The 13,101-nt window shown below is 51.6% G+C and overlaps 1 long non-coding RNA gene across 1 annotated transcript; it reads left to right on the plus strand.

The window, feature by feature from the left end:
* Positions 1–7,025: 7,025 nt before the first annotated feature.
* LOC128818968 (uncharacterized) lies at positions 7,026–11,913 on the plus strand. Its single transcript, XR_008440608.1, has 3 exons — positions 7,026–7,086; positions 7,517–7,788; positions 11,838–11,913. It is a non-coding gene; the product is annotated as an uncharacterized LOC128818968 (long non-coding RNA).
* Positions 11,914–13,101: the final 1,188 nt, after the last annotated feature.

Here is a 13,101-nt window from a genome sequence, read left to right on the forward strand (position 1 = left end):
TTTGAACTGGAACTATGAGATGCTTCTCCTCCAGTGGATCAGCCTCTGTTGCCTGTTTTTCCAGAGGGATAAACTGTTAAAATCCCACTGGACTGGGAAGAGGAGCCCAGGCTCTCCCAGCCCATCGAGCGCTGCCTGTGTGCTCACACGAGAGGGCTCTGGGCTGGGATTTCAGGGGAAGTGAGAGGAACTGAACTCTTCATCTCCCTGCAGCTGAGCATTCCCACAGCTCCCAAAAACCTCCCAGGCCATGGAGCCCAGACCTTTGCAGGCTGGGGCTTGGCAGTGAAGGAAATGCCAATATCCAGAGCTGAAGCCCGACTGCAATCCCGCGGTTTTGTAACTCGGGCTCAGCTTACAGAGCTCTCAGAGCTCCCCTGGGCTCCTGGAGCCAGCCCTGAGCTCAGTCCTGCAGCCCCAGCAGAGCTCCTGGAGCCAGCCCTGAGCTCAGTCCTGCAGCTCCAGCAGAGCTCCTGGAACCAGCCCTGAGCTCAGTCCTGCAGCCCCAGCTCCTTCAGGCTCCTGGAACCAGCCCTGAGCTCAGTCCTGCAGCCCCAGCAGAGCTCCTGGAGCCAGCCCTGAGCTCAGTCCTGCAGCCCCAGCTCCTTCAGGCTCCTGGAGCCAGCCCTGAGCTCAGTCCTGCAGCCCCAGCTCCTTCAGGCTCCTGGAGCCAGCCCTGAGCTCAGTCCTGCAGCCCCAGCTCCCCTGGGCTCCTGGAGCCAGCCCTGAGCTCAGTCCTGCAGCCCCAGCTCCAGCAGAGCTCCTGGAACCAGCCCTGAGCTCAGTCCTGCAGCCCCAGCTCCAGCAGAGCTCCTGGAGCCAGCCCTGAGCTCAGTCCTGCAGCCCCAGCCCCAGCAGAGCTCCTGGAGCCAGCCCTGAGCTCAGTCCTGCAGCCCCAGCTCCCCTGGGCTCCTGGAGCCAGCCCTGAGCTCAGTCCTGCAGCCCCAGCTCCAGCAGAGCTCCTGGAGCCAGCCCTGAGCTCAGTCCTGCAGCCCCAGCTCCAGCAGAGCTCCTGGAGCCAGCCCTGAGCTCAGTCCTGCAGCCCCAGCTCCAGCAGAGCTCCTGGAGCCAGCCCTGAGCTCAGTCCTGCAGCTCCAGCAGAGCTCCTGGAGCCAGCCCTGAGCTCAGTCCTGCAGCCCCAGCTCCTTCAGGCTCCTGGAGCCAGCCCTGAGCTCAGTCCTGCAGCCCCAGCAGAGCTCCTGGAGCCAGCCCTGAGCTCAGTCCTGCAGCCCCAGCTCCCCTGGGCTCCTGGAGCCAGCCCTGAGCTCAGTCCTGCAGCCCCAGCTCCAGCAGAGCTCCTGGAGCCAGCCCTGAGCTCAGTCCTGCAGCCCCGGCTCACTCAGGCTCCCTCTGCAGCTCCAGGGTGAGGGAAAATCTCAGGATGAAGGAGGGGAAGAGGTTCCAAACCCAACAGAGCTGAGCAAAGGCGGCCCTGGCGGGTCCATCACAAAATCTGGGGTTCCAAAGCCTCTCCTGAAATCCAAAATATTTTCTAATTCAGAAAAGAAGCAGAATCCATCCAGCCTTGTGCTGCACACCAGAGCAAAGCCAGAGCTGCCCTGACAACATCTGGCCTCCTGCCACAGCCTCACAAAACCACTGCTGAGGCTTGGAGAGGTGACTCTGGATGCCTTTTTATTTAGGGGCTGCCCCGGGCCACGCTGTACATTAAGGTTCCATTTACAGACATTTTACAGAGTGTTAATAAATTTACAAAGTGTTAATAAGCAGGGGGGAATTGTTTGTTGGTGTTTCTGATGGAATCCAACCGGGCCAAACCTCCCAATAAATGATCTCCGAGGCTGTGCCCAGGTGAGCTCATCAACCACGGCCAAAGCAGACACATCTGTGAGGGGGCAGCTTAAATATAAAATTTCTCTTCAATATCAGCAGCCTGGTGTTTGAAGATCGAGGTTCTCCCACCCAGCACAGCACCAGGGGCTGCAGGAGTCACTGGAGAGCACTGGGATTTTGGTAGAAGGTGTCCAAGGAAGGGACTCGAATAAATAAACTTGAATAAATTCCTTTATTTAGAGCATGGCCACACCCTGGGTGGTTTCCCACCCCATGGCCCCGTGTCACTGCCCAGGGCAGGCAGTTCCAGCATTTCCCTGGCGCTACTCCCATTATTCCAGTCCAAAATTCAAAACTCAGCCAAAGAAACCAGAGGTTCATGTGTGGCACTCAAGGGGACAGGAGGTGACAGGTCCTGTGCATGAAGGTGACCAAGGGGAGGTGACACTGGGGTTGCAGGACACCTCCTGTCCCTGGGATTTTGGTAGAAAGGGCCCAAGGAAGGGACTTGAATAAATAAACTCCAATAAATGACTGTATTTAGGGCATGGCCACATCAAGGGCTGTTTCCCACTCCATGTTGTCACCCCAAAGCCGTGCATCCTGCCCTGATCCCAACCTCCTGCTGGCTGCAAGAGGAGATCCAGAGATGGCTGGCAGGATCCTTTTCCCCTTCAGCTGCTCCATGCAGGCAGTGTCAGTGGGACTAAACCACCTCCAGGAATAACCCCAAGGGATTTGTCACCCCCTGTGGCCCCGTGTCACTGCCCAGGGCAGGCAGTTCCAGCATTTCCCTGGCACCTCTCCCATTATTCCAGTCCAAAATTCAAAGCACAGCCAAAGAAACCAGAGGTTCATGTGTGGCACTCCAAGGGCACAGGAGGTGGCCAGGGGGAGGTGACACTGCAGGACATCTCCTGCCACATGTCCCAGCAGTGTCCCCAGCTCAGGACAGGTGAGACCATCACAGCTCCAGGGAAATCAAGGCTCTCTCACAGGTCAGTAAATGACAGGAAAACCCTTTCCTGCCTTTCCTTCATTCCCTGCCCCCAGGGAAATGAGTTTGTCCCTCTTCATTCCCACTCTGGATCCCAGAATCCCACTGTCCACGGTTACAGTTGGGAATTCCTGCACAGGGAGAGAGATGAGGATGCTGGGAGGTGGAAAAAAAGGGAAACAGCCCCTCCAAGTTATCCATGGCAGAGCTGGGCTGCTCCATCCTGCCATTCCCACAACTCTGCTTTCCTGAAGCTCTTTTCCTATCAGATAATTCCATTTCCTTCTGACTCCACTCACGTGGAACAGGAGCCCTTCCCTGGGGGAGGCTGCCCTTCCTTCCAGCTTTCCATGAAGTGTGGTTTTCTAATCCTGTGCTCCGTGCATCTGGGAAGAATTTGGGGTTTGAGGAATTTTGTCCAGTTTCTTTTAACTCAGGGAGATGGATAGCCCTGACTGCCCAGCAGAGGCTGATCCATGCCAGAGTCATGGAATGCCTTCCCATAAAAGCAAGGCACTCGATGGATTAGAATGATCCCGTTGGAATGAGGCAGATTTGGGGTTAAATCCACCCTCCAGTGCCAGGCAGGGCTCTGTGGGAAGAGGATTTACAACATTTTCCTGCGTGAAATCCTCACGGATCTGTGCAAGGCGACCAGGCAGAGTTTCTCCATGATGGATGGGGCCCTGGGAACTCTTCAGGAATTTCACAGCCAGGAGCTGAGGGTGTCTGAAGGGCTGGATGTTGGATTCCTCTCCCACAGGGAGCACGAGCAGGAGGAACCTGCAGCAAACCCCACTGCTGGGAGAGGATGGAAAATATTTATCAGGTATCCCACTGGTTTTTCCCGAGACCAAGGCAATCTTATTCCCACCTAGAAATTCTCTCTCATTTAAAAATCCACCCTGCCCAAGGTTCCTGAGGCCCCTGACTGGCAGCTGAGAGTGTAATTAATGATTTAAACAGAGCACCGTGGTTAACGAGATTGAAGAACCAGAGTTGGCAGGCTCAGGTCTCCAGCCCTGCCTTGAGAGCATCGATTTTACACAGGAGAGGATCTGGGAGAGCAGCTCTTCTCCTGCTCCAAGAAAAGGGCTGGATTTCTGCCTCAGGAGCCAGAAAAGGTCTGGAATTCTGCCCCTGGGGGCAAGAAAAGAGTGAATTTCTGCCCCTGGGATCACAGAGAGCAGCAGAGCCCTGGAAATCCAGAGACTGCACCTCCCTGAGCCCAGAGAGGGGTGGGAAGAGTTTTCCACCTGGAAAAAGGTCCAAATCTCCCCCTGGGACTGATGGAAAACCATCAGGACTGGGAACATCTGCACCCCCAGCAGGGCAGGAACTGCATCATTCCTTGGGGTGAAATCCATGGAAACCAGGGGAAATTCCCTGGGATTTGTGTGGGGCTTGGCTTGCTGCCCTCAGCCCCGAGTTTTCCCGGATTGCAGATCTTCCATCGTTTTTCCATGGGGAGGGAAGGGAAAGGAGGGAGGGAAGGGAGGAAGGAAGGGAGGAAGGAAGGGAGGAAGGAAGGGAGGGAGGAAGGAAGGGAGGAAGGGAGGAAGGGAGGAAGGGAGGAAGGGAGGAAGGGAGGAAGGGAGGAAGGGAGGAAGGGAGGAAGGGAGGAAGGGAGGAAGGGAGGAAGGGAGGAAGGAAGGAAGGAAGGAAGGAAGGAAGGAAGGAAGGAAGGAAGGAAGGAAGGAAGGAAGGAAGGAAGGAAGGAAGGAAGGAAGGAAGGAAGGAAGGAAGGAAGGAAGGAAGGAAGGAAGGAAGGAAGGAAGGAAGGAAGGAAGGAAGGAAGGAAGGAAGGAAGGAAGGAAGGAAGGAAGGAAGGAAGGAAGGAAGGAAGGAAGGAAGGAAGGAAGGAAGGAAGGAAGGAAGGAAGGAAGGAACTTTCACAATTGCAAAGATGGATTTGAAAACACCACGTGCCCCTGCTGAGCAGCTCCTCAGTGTGAATGAACTGAGGAATTCCTCATGGAAAAACAGTCCAAAGCCTCTCCTCAGCCTCCATGGCTTCTTGAGGCAATCCATCCCTGGCTCACATGCTGTGCCTGTGCCTGTCCTGCTCGGGAGGGCCGGGGCTGTTACTGACCCCCTGCACAAGCAGAAATCTCCTCCAGGGCCTGGAGTGTTCCTGGTCATCCCGTCAGGAAACTGCATGGCTGGAACAGCTCCACGGCTGTAACAGCTCCATGGCTGTAACTCATTCCATGGCTGTGATTCCATGGCTGTAACAACTGCATGGCAGTAATTCTACAGCTGCAACAATTCCATGGCTGTAACAGCTCCATAGATGTAACCCATTCCATGGCTGTAACAACTGCATGGCTGTAAATCCATGGCTGTAACAATTCCTTGGCTACAACAATTTCATGGCTGTAACAGCTCCATGGCTGTAACTCATTCCATGGCTGAAACAATTCCTTGCCTGTAACAATTCCTTGCCTGTAACAATTCCTTGCCTGTAACAATTCCACAACTGTAACAGCTCCATGGCTGTAACTCATTCCATGGCTCTAACTCCACGGCTGTAACAATTCCTTGGCTGTAACTAGGAGAACAAACCCTAACCCTGACCCCTAACCCTAACCCTGCTTCTTCTCCCCGCTTTGATCTCAGAACCAGTCCTAAAGGTGCAGAACTTAATATCCAGCATAAACAGAACAGACAACTGGGGATACAAGCATCGTAAAGTCACCCTCGGACATACAGCCTGCACACCTACACCCCAGCCAATTCCTTGGCTGTAACAATTCCATGGCTGTAACAACCCCATGGATGTAACTCATTCCATGGCTGTGACTCAATGTTTTTAACTCATTCCATGGCTGTAACTCATTCCATGGCTGTTATTCTATGGCTGTAACTCCATGGCTGTAACTCATTCCATGTCTGGTTTTCCATGGCTGTAACTCAATGTTTTTAATTCATGCCATGGCTGTAACTCCATGGCTGTAATTCCACAGCTGTAATTCTATGATTTTAACTCATTCTGTGGCTGCAATTCCATGCCTGTAACTCCATGGTTGTAACTCATTCCATGGCTGGTTTTCCATGGCTGTAACTCAATGTTTTTAATTAATTCCATGGCTGTAACTCCATGTTTTTAATTCATTCCATGGCTGTAAGTCCATGGCTGTAATTCCACAGCTGTAACTCTATGATTTTAGCTCATTCCATGGCTGTAACCCCATGGCTGTAACTCACTTCATGGCTGTGACTCATTCCATGGCTGTTATTCCACGGCTGTAACTCCATGGTTGTAACCCCATGGCTGTAACTTGCTTCATGGCTGTAACTCAATGTTTTTAATTCATTCCATGGCTGTAACTCCATGGCTGTAACTCATTCCATGGCTGGTTTTCCATGGCTGTAACTCCATGTTTTTAATTCATTCCATGGCTGTAACTCCATGTTTTTAATTCATGCCATGGCTGTAACTCCATGGCTGTAATTCCACAGCTGTAACTCTATGATTTTAACTCATTCTGTGGCTGCAATTCCATGCCTGTAACTCCATGGTTGTAACTCATTCCATGGCTGGTTTTCCATGGCTGTAACTCAATGTTTTTAATTAATTCCATGGCTGTAACTCCATGTTTTTAATTCATTCCGTGGCTGTAAGTCCATGGCTGTAATTCCACAGCTGTAAGTCTATGATTTTAACTCATTCCATGCCTGTAACCCCATGGCTGTAACTCACTTCATGGCTGTGACTCAATGTTTTTAACTCATTCCACAGCTGTAAGTCCATGGTTGTAACTCATTCCATGGCTGTTTTTCCATGGCTGTAACTTGCTTTATGGCTGTAACTCAATGTTTTTAATTCATTCCGCGGCTGTAACTCCATGGCTGTAATTCCACAGCTGTAACTCTACGATTTTAGCTCATTCTGTGGCTGCAGTTCCATGCCTGTAACAACTGCACGGCTGCAAATCCATGGTTGTAACTCAGTGAGTTTAATTCACTCCATGGCTGTAATTCCATGGCTGTAACTCATTCCAGGGCTGCAATTCCATGGCTGTAGCCCCGTGGTTTTAACTCCGCGGCTCTAACTCATTCCATGGCCGTAACTCTGCGGCTGTACCTCAATGATTTTAACTCATTCCACAGCCATAATTCCACGGCTGTCCTGCCTCCTTCCTGCCCGGCACAGAGTTTCCTCCGAGCTGGTGATGTCATGGCAGCTAATGGGCTTTAATTGTGCCTCTCCACTCCGTAACAATCAGCTGAAAGCTCATTAAGCACCAGCCTGCGGCTGTTGAGAGCAGCGCTGGCTCCTCGCAAACCCTCTGGTGGGTGTAATTTTCCTTCAGAGCACAGCACAAGCAGTTTGGGGTCAGATCAAGGGTCCTGCAGCAGGGTGCTGGACCAGATCCAGCATTTCTGGGCTGCAGGATGTTTTCCTTGACTGGAATTCATCCCAGGCAGCTGTAGGTGCTCAGCGGGTGAACAGGGAGAGGAGGGAGATGCTTCCCCCGATCCATTTCCCCATAGGTTTGTGCCTCTGGGATGTGCTGGGATAGAATCAGAGAATGATTTAGGTTGGAAAAGACCTCCAAAGCTGACCAAGCACCACTCACCAACTAAACCAGAACCCTGAGTGCTACATCCAGGTGTTTCTTAAGGTTTTTCAAAGTTAAAGGGGGGATTTTGTAGTCAGCAACCTTAAAAAACATTTCCTTTTGAGATTTTTTTTTGCTTTTGTCTTTTGAATCCATGTAGATTTTCAGCACCCCAGTTGTGCCTAGAGGTTTCCCAGCTGCTCCTGCCTCAGGCTGGGAGCTCTTCCCCTTTATTTCCCTCTGCTGAAGGAGGGAAACAAGAGGTGAATTCCCCTCATCTGAAGGATCCTTGGAGAGGAAGAGGGTCAGAGGAAGGACTGCATAGACCCGGAACAAGGCAGGGAAATATGGAGCATCTGGAGCTTGCACAGGATCCCAGGAATATGGAAGGGCAGGAAAGCCCTGGGACAAGTTACAAACAGTGAAACTCAGGTAGGGAAACATGTCTTGTGCTGCTTCCTTGTCACCCCTCAGTGTCTGGGGTTGTTTCTGGTGTGAGATCCCTGGAAAAGGCCCTGGGGAGCCTCTGAGGGCTGGGATGCGTCCCTGGAGCAGCCCCGTGGACCAGATCCAGCATTTCTGGGCTGCAGGATGTTTTCCTTGACTGGAATTCATGCCGGGGCAGCCCTTCCCTTGCTGAAGGCTGCAGGAGAATTCCAGGAAGGGCTCAGGACGCCCCACCTGATGCTGGACCAGCCTTTGAGGTGCTTCAGCCTGGCCTTTGGGGTGTTTCCCAAGGAGTTTTGGAGCTCCCTACTGGCACAGGAGGATGGAGAAACCCCCGAGCTCCTTCTCCAGCCTGGTTCCAATGAGTTCCAGACTGTTCCCAGCCAGGGCTGTGGGATTTGACCCCTGCTAAGCACCTGGGCACACTGCCCCACCCTCTGGCCGCAGAGGTGCAGCTGCCTTTCAAGCTCAACAAAAACGTGGTGTTTGCCTCTCAACCAGGCAACGGAGGAGAAAAATCCTTGGGAATGGAGAAAATGTGGAATTTATGACAGATCACCTGAGTCTTTAAGGTCTTTAAGGTGCTGCCGTGGCATCAACATCTCCCCGTCCGCCTGCCCCTCCCCAGGGATGCTCTGGGCATCAGGAAATGGCTACGGAGCCTCCTGCTCAGGCAGCCATCCGTGGCCTGCTCCGTGCTTTACGTGGCTAATTGGGTTAGAGAGAAATAATTTAATGATCTGGAAGTGATGAGGGACTGGCTGGCTGATCCCAGTGGTGGCACCGTGCCGAGGGGAGCACGCCCAGCCAGCGAGATCCCCCTTGGAGCTTGGCGGGGAAGGAGGGATGGGCCTTGGGCAGGGCAGGGAGCTCCAGGGCTGGTTCTGCTCTCATTTCACGCCTTCATAGCTCCTGATTCACACAGATCTCACTGAGGCTCTGAGCAGGAATTTAATTGTTCATCCAGCTTTTCCTGGAGCTCTGGAGCCCTTCTGTGCCTGTTGCACCGATAAAGATGGATGAGGAATCTCAGCACCAGGAATACCTTGATTCTTCTTGTCTGAATTTCATCCTGAAGATTTTTGAAACCAAAACTCCTAAATTTGATGGGTTATACTGAGATGTGAGCGTTTATTTGGGAGTGAAAATGGAGCTTCTAGGCCATATTCCTGGGAAATGGGCTTGGGTACCTGGAGTGGCTCTTTCCCACCTTGCAGCTCGCGGGGAGCCCAAGGATTTCTTGGCATTCAGAGCTCTCCCAGCCTGCAAAGCCACTCATTTCTTCCTATTCCTGCATTTAGGAATCTTGAATTCCACTGAAATCTGAATTTCTGTTGTAATTTTTGATGGGTTTTCTCACCCAAGCTGGATTTGTGCAGAGGAAGAGGTGCCCTGAGATGACATATGGGGTTGATCTGCATGGGAAAAAAATCCCTGTGAAGTCCAGGAGAAGGGGACTGACCCCACTGGGGAACGTGGAAAGCCAGGGAAGAACCCAGAATCCTTGGATTGGGCTGTTGCTTGGATCAGTAACCTCAGACAGAGCTCCCAGACCAGGTTTCCAAAGAAGGATTTGCTGTTATCCACCAAATAAGGTAAAGCAACAATCAATTCCCTCCAGAGCTATAATTAACGGTGTTCCCTGGGTTGTGCCAAAACCAGGGAGGAACAGACAACCAAGGAAAACAAGTCTTGAAATGTCATTTCCTTCATCCACTTGTCAGAGCAGGCTCAGCTGGGAATTCCTGAGACCTCTGTGCTTCAAAATCCTGGAGATGAGGCTTCCACAGCCAGCCCAGGCAATTCCCTGTGCCCAGAGATCTCCATCCCTGGATTGTTTCCTCAAATCTCCATTCCAGCCTCCTCTCTGCAGCATTGTCGTGTCTTGTCCTGCCTGCCCTGCTCATGAAGCACCTGCTCCACCCTTCCTCTTCCTGGAAATTCTTGCTGTGCTTCCCTCAACCTTCTCCTTGTTGGACATCTCAGCCCGTGGTCTTTCTCGCTCTCTTCTGTGCTCTTGCCCATCAGTATTAGAATTTTTTGAGATATTTTTTCAGCTGACCAAGGTCATTTGAAGCTTGTTTTGCTGCATCCGTGGAGTTATTTTCTGGATGCCTGGCTGTGGTTGTCCCTGGGATTTGGATAGGAATTTGTACCTACTTCACAACGGAACTCAGGGCAGAAAGAAAGAAGTCCTGGAAGAGCCCTTGTTTTTCCAGGACTGCTAATTCCAATGAATTTCAATTAGAAACAAAATCTGCATCAATCATAGAAAAGAAATTAAAGTCTGTGATTGAACTCTACCCCTCCTTGGGTGGTGCAGCTGCTGGGTTGTCCTAGGAATGTTTTCCTGGAAGGAAACTCTAAGTTGTTCTAAAGATGTTGCTTGGAAGGCTTGGATCTGGCAGTGCTGCATGGTCCTCAGTCCTGCCCTGGTGTTTTTGGCCACGTGAGGAACTTCAAATTCCTTGGAGCCACCTCAGGGACGTTGAGTCCATGTCCTGCCGTGTCTCTTTGCACAAGGAACCATCTGATTTCCACGAGACTTTGAATCTGCACCATTTATGGAACCCTGAGAATGCCATCAGGGAGAGGCAAAGCAAAGCTCAGCTCCACGCTTGGGCCAGGACTGTGTGGGCTTAACGTGGGACAGGCCTGGGATAACCCTGGCAGCCACAGGGAAGCCAAGCACGGCGCATGCTCAGAGTGGCCAATTTCAGAAGTCCGAAACTTCTGAACGATGGCACATCCAGCTGGTAGAAAAGCCGGGAAAATCAACCCGAAAGAAAAAAAAATGGAGAGGGAAAAGGACAAGAGAACAAGAGTGCAAATGTGCCCTTGGGCCCAGACCCTGGGGAGGGACAGGAGGAGCTTGACAGGGTGAGAGCAGAACACTCCCAGGACTCAGCATCCTCCTGCTTTCTCTCTCGGGAGCTGCTTTATCTTCAGGGAAGTGTTGTCTCTTTTGGGAATGCCGTTTCCAAGAGTGTGAGCAGGAACTTGCTGTGCCTTCAGACAACCCCCTCTGGTTATCTCAAGACTCAAATTCTTTCTCCATTAACATAGAGGGGTGGGAGAGCTCCTCGTTCCACTTTCCTCGTTGTGATTTCCAGGGAAGAACGCAGAGTCAGGAGCTCTGTGCTCTTGGATCTCCTCCACGGCCTCGTGCATATCGTGGTGCAACTTCCCAGAGCAGGAATTAACGATGAGAAACTCACTTGGTGGAGTCCCAGGAGGGCCATTCCTGGCTGGGGAGCTGCTGGCACATTTATCCATGGATGCACACTCGGCCTCCAGCTGGGGAAAACAGAACGTGCTCTGGCACGGCCTTTGGAGAGGCTTTGGGATCAGGGCTCGGGATCAGGGCTTGGCACAGGCTCGTTCCCTGCGCTCCTGGAGCAAACTCCTCCATGGACCTGTGCGGAGCACAGCGGTGCTCTGGTTTTTCACTCAATACCAAGGGAAGGGCCAGGATTGTTCCTTGAGACTGGGCCCAAACAGAACCTGGAAGGAGAAGGGTTTCCTCACCCGAGTCCAGAATTTCTGCTGATCTAAGGCAGTGAAAGACTGGAATTTACCCTTTTGTAAATGTGGGCTAAAGCAAGGGAATCCACAACTTTTGATATCCCTGGATTTTCACCAATGCTTCACCCAACAGCACGAATGATTCATCCTATGAAACAGAGATTTATGTTATTTTTGTTTACCTTCACCTACCAAAGAGCTGAGCTTGTGATGCTGGAGGTCTGTTCCTGCCCTGGACTTGCTAGGAGCTGTTTTGACTGAATTTTTCAAAGCTGTTCAACGAGCCTTTCATGTCAAAAGAACAAATTAAGCAAGTTTTTAAACTATTCTGCTACATCAGCTCTCACTGTTCTGGGACAGCCAAAACTTTTCAGCTTGGTCTGGTTGGTGGAAGAACAAATCTCCTGTGCCCTTGGTGGCCTGGGGACACAGAGCTGGAATTAGAACAGTAGCTGGACTTGGTAAAATTATTGTTTTGTATTTATTGATCTCTTATGTTGCTTTGACAGCAAACCTTCTGGGGTGGCTGTCCAGGCCACAGAGTGAAGGACAAGAAAGGAGGAGGAAAATAAATAAATAAATAAACATCATAAAATTCATCAGAGACTGATTATAACACACTTTTGTGATTTTGCCAGCTCTGTGCCTTCCATTCCCTACTTCAGGCCATGTCTGGGGTCAGTGAGGTGTCCTGGAAACCCAAATTCCCACAAAACACCATGTGCTGATGAGGTGTCCCATCAGCACAGCCAAACACAGCTCTGTCTCCTTTCTTCGGGATTTTGGGATGTGGGAAATTTTCCTCAGGTCCAAGCCCATCAGCAGAGATGGGGACAGTGGGAAAACCAGAAAACAGAGCCCCAGAGTTTGGTGGTCACTTCCGAGCAGCCGCCACTGGGACCTGGGCTGTAACTCCCAGATTCCCCAAATTAATGGGTTCCAATCCCTGCTCGGGGACAGGGACAGCAGCCAGGGCACGGCTGGAGCTGGGCCAGGGCAGCTCAGGCTGCAGCTCAGGGAAAGGTTCTTCCCCCAGAGGGGTGCTGGCACTGCCCAGGCTCCCCAGGGAATGGGCACGGCCCCGAGGCTGCCAGAGCTCCAGGGATGCCCAGGGTGGGGTTGTTGGGGGGTTTATTTTCTCTTTAGCTCTGAAAACCATCCCAAGTGGGGGTTTTGGGGAGGATTCACTCAGGATCCAGCTGGACCTCGAGTCAGCTCTGTCACCTGGGAGAAAACACCTCTTGGAGAGCTCAGCTCTCTGCAGTTTTCCTGCAGTTCCTTCAGGGATATTTTTAACCCAGGAGTGAAGATGCCTGAATTGAATACAGCGGTGCTGAGGATGCAGGAACGTTCTGAAATTCAGCTGTTCTTTTTCTTGGGATAATGAGAAGCCAGGGAGCTGCTCCCTGGGTTATTCTTTAAAGATAATTTGTGTTGATTTTCCTCCAGGAAGAAGCTGCAGACACACAGATGCTCAACTGATAACACACAGATGCTCAAGTGACAATCTCAGGGCCAGAAAGTCCCTTCCTGAAGAGTCCCCATCCCATGGATGCTGTGAATGTAGGAGTGAATTCCTGAGGGGACTGAATTCCAGTATTTCCAGGCAATTTCAAGATGAGGAGATGTTAAATGTGAGATTTGTGTTTTGAAACCATCGGGGTGGGGTGAAGATGGTCCCAGACCTTCCCTCAGCCCCCAGAGTGAAATACTTATGGAATCCCAGAATAAATTGGGTTGGAAAAGACCTTGGAGCTCATCAGAGCAGGTATT

Source organism: Vidua macroura, chromosome 25 (genome assembly GCF_024509145.1).
Source record: "Vidua macroura isolate BioBank_ID:100142 chromosome 25, ASM2450914v1, whole genome shotgun sequence".
NCBI lineage: Eukaryota > Metazoa > Chordata > Aves > Passeriformes > Viduidae > Vidua > Vidua macroura.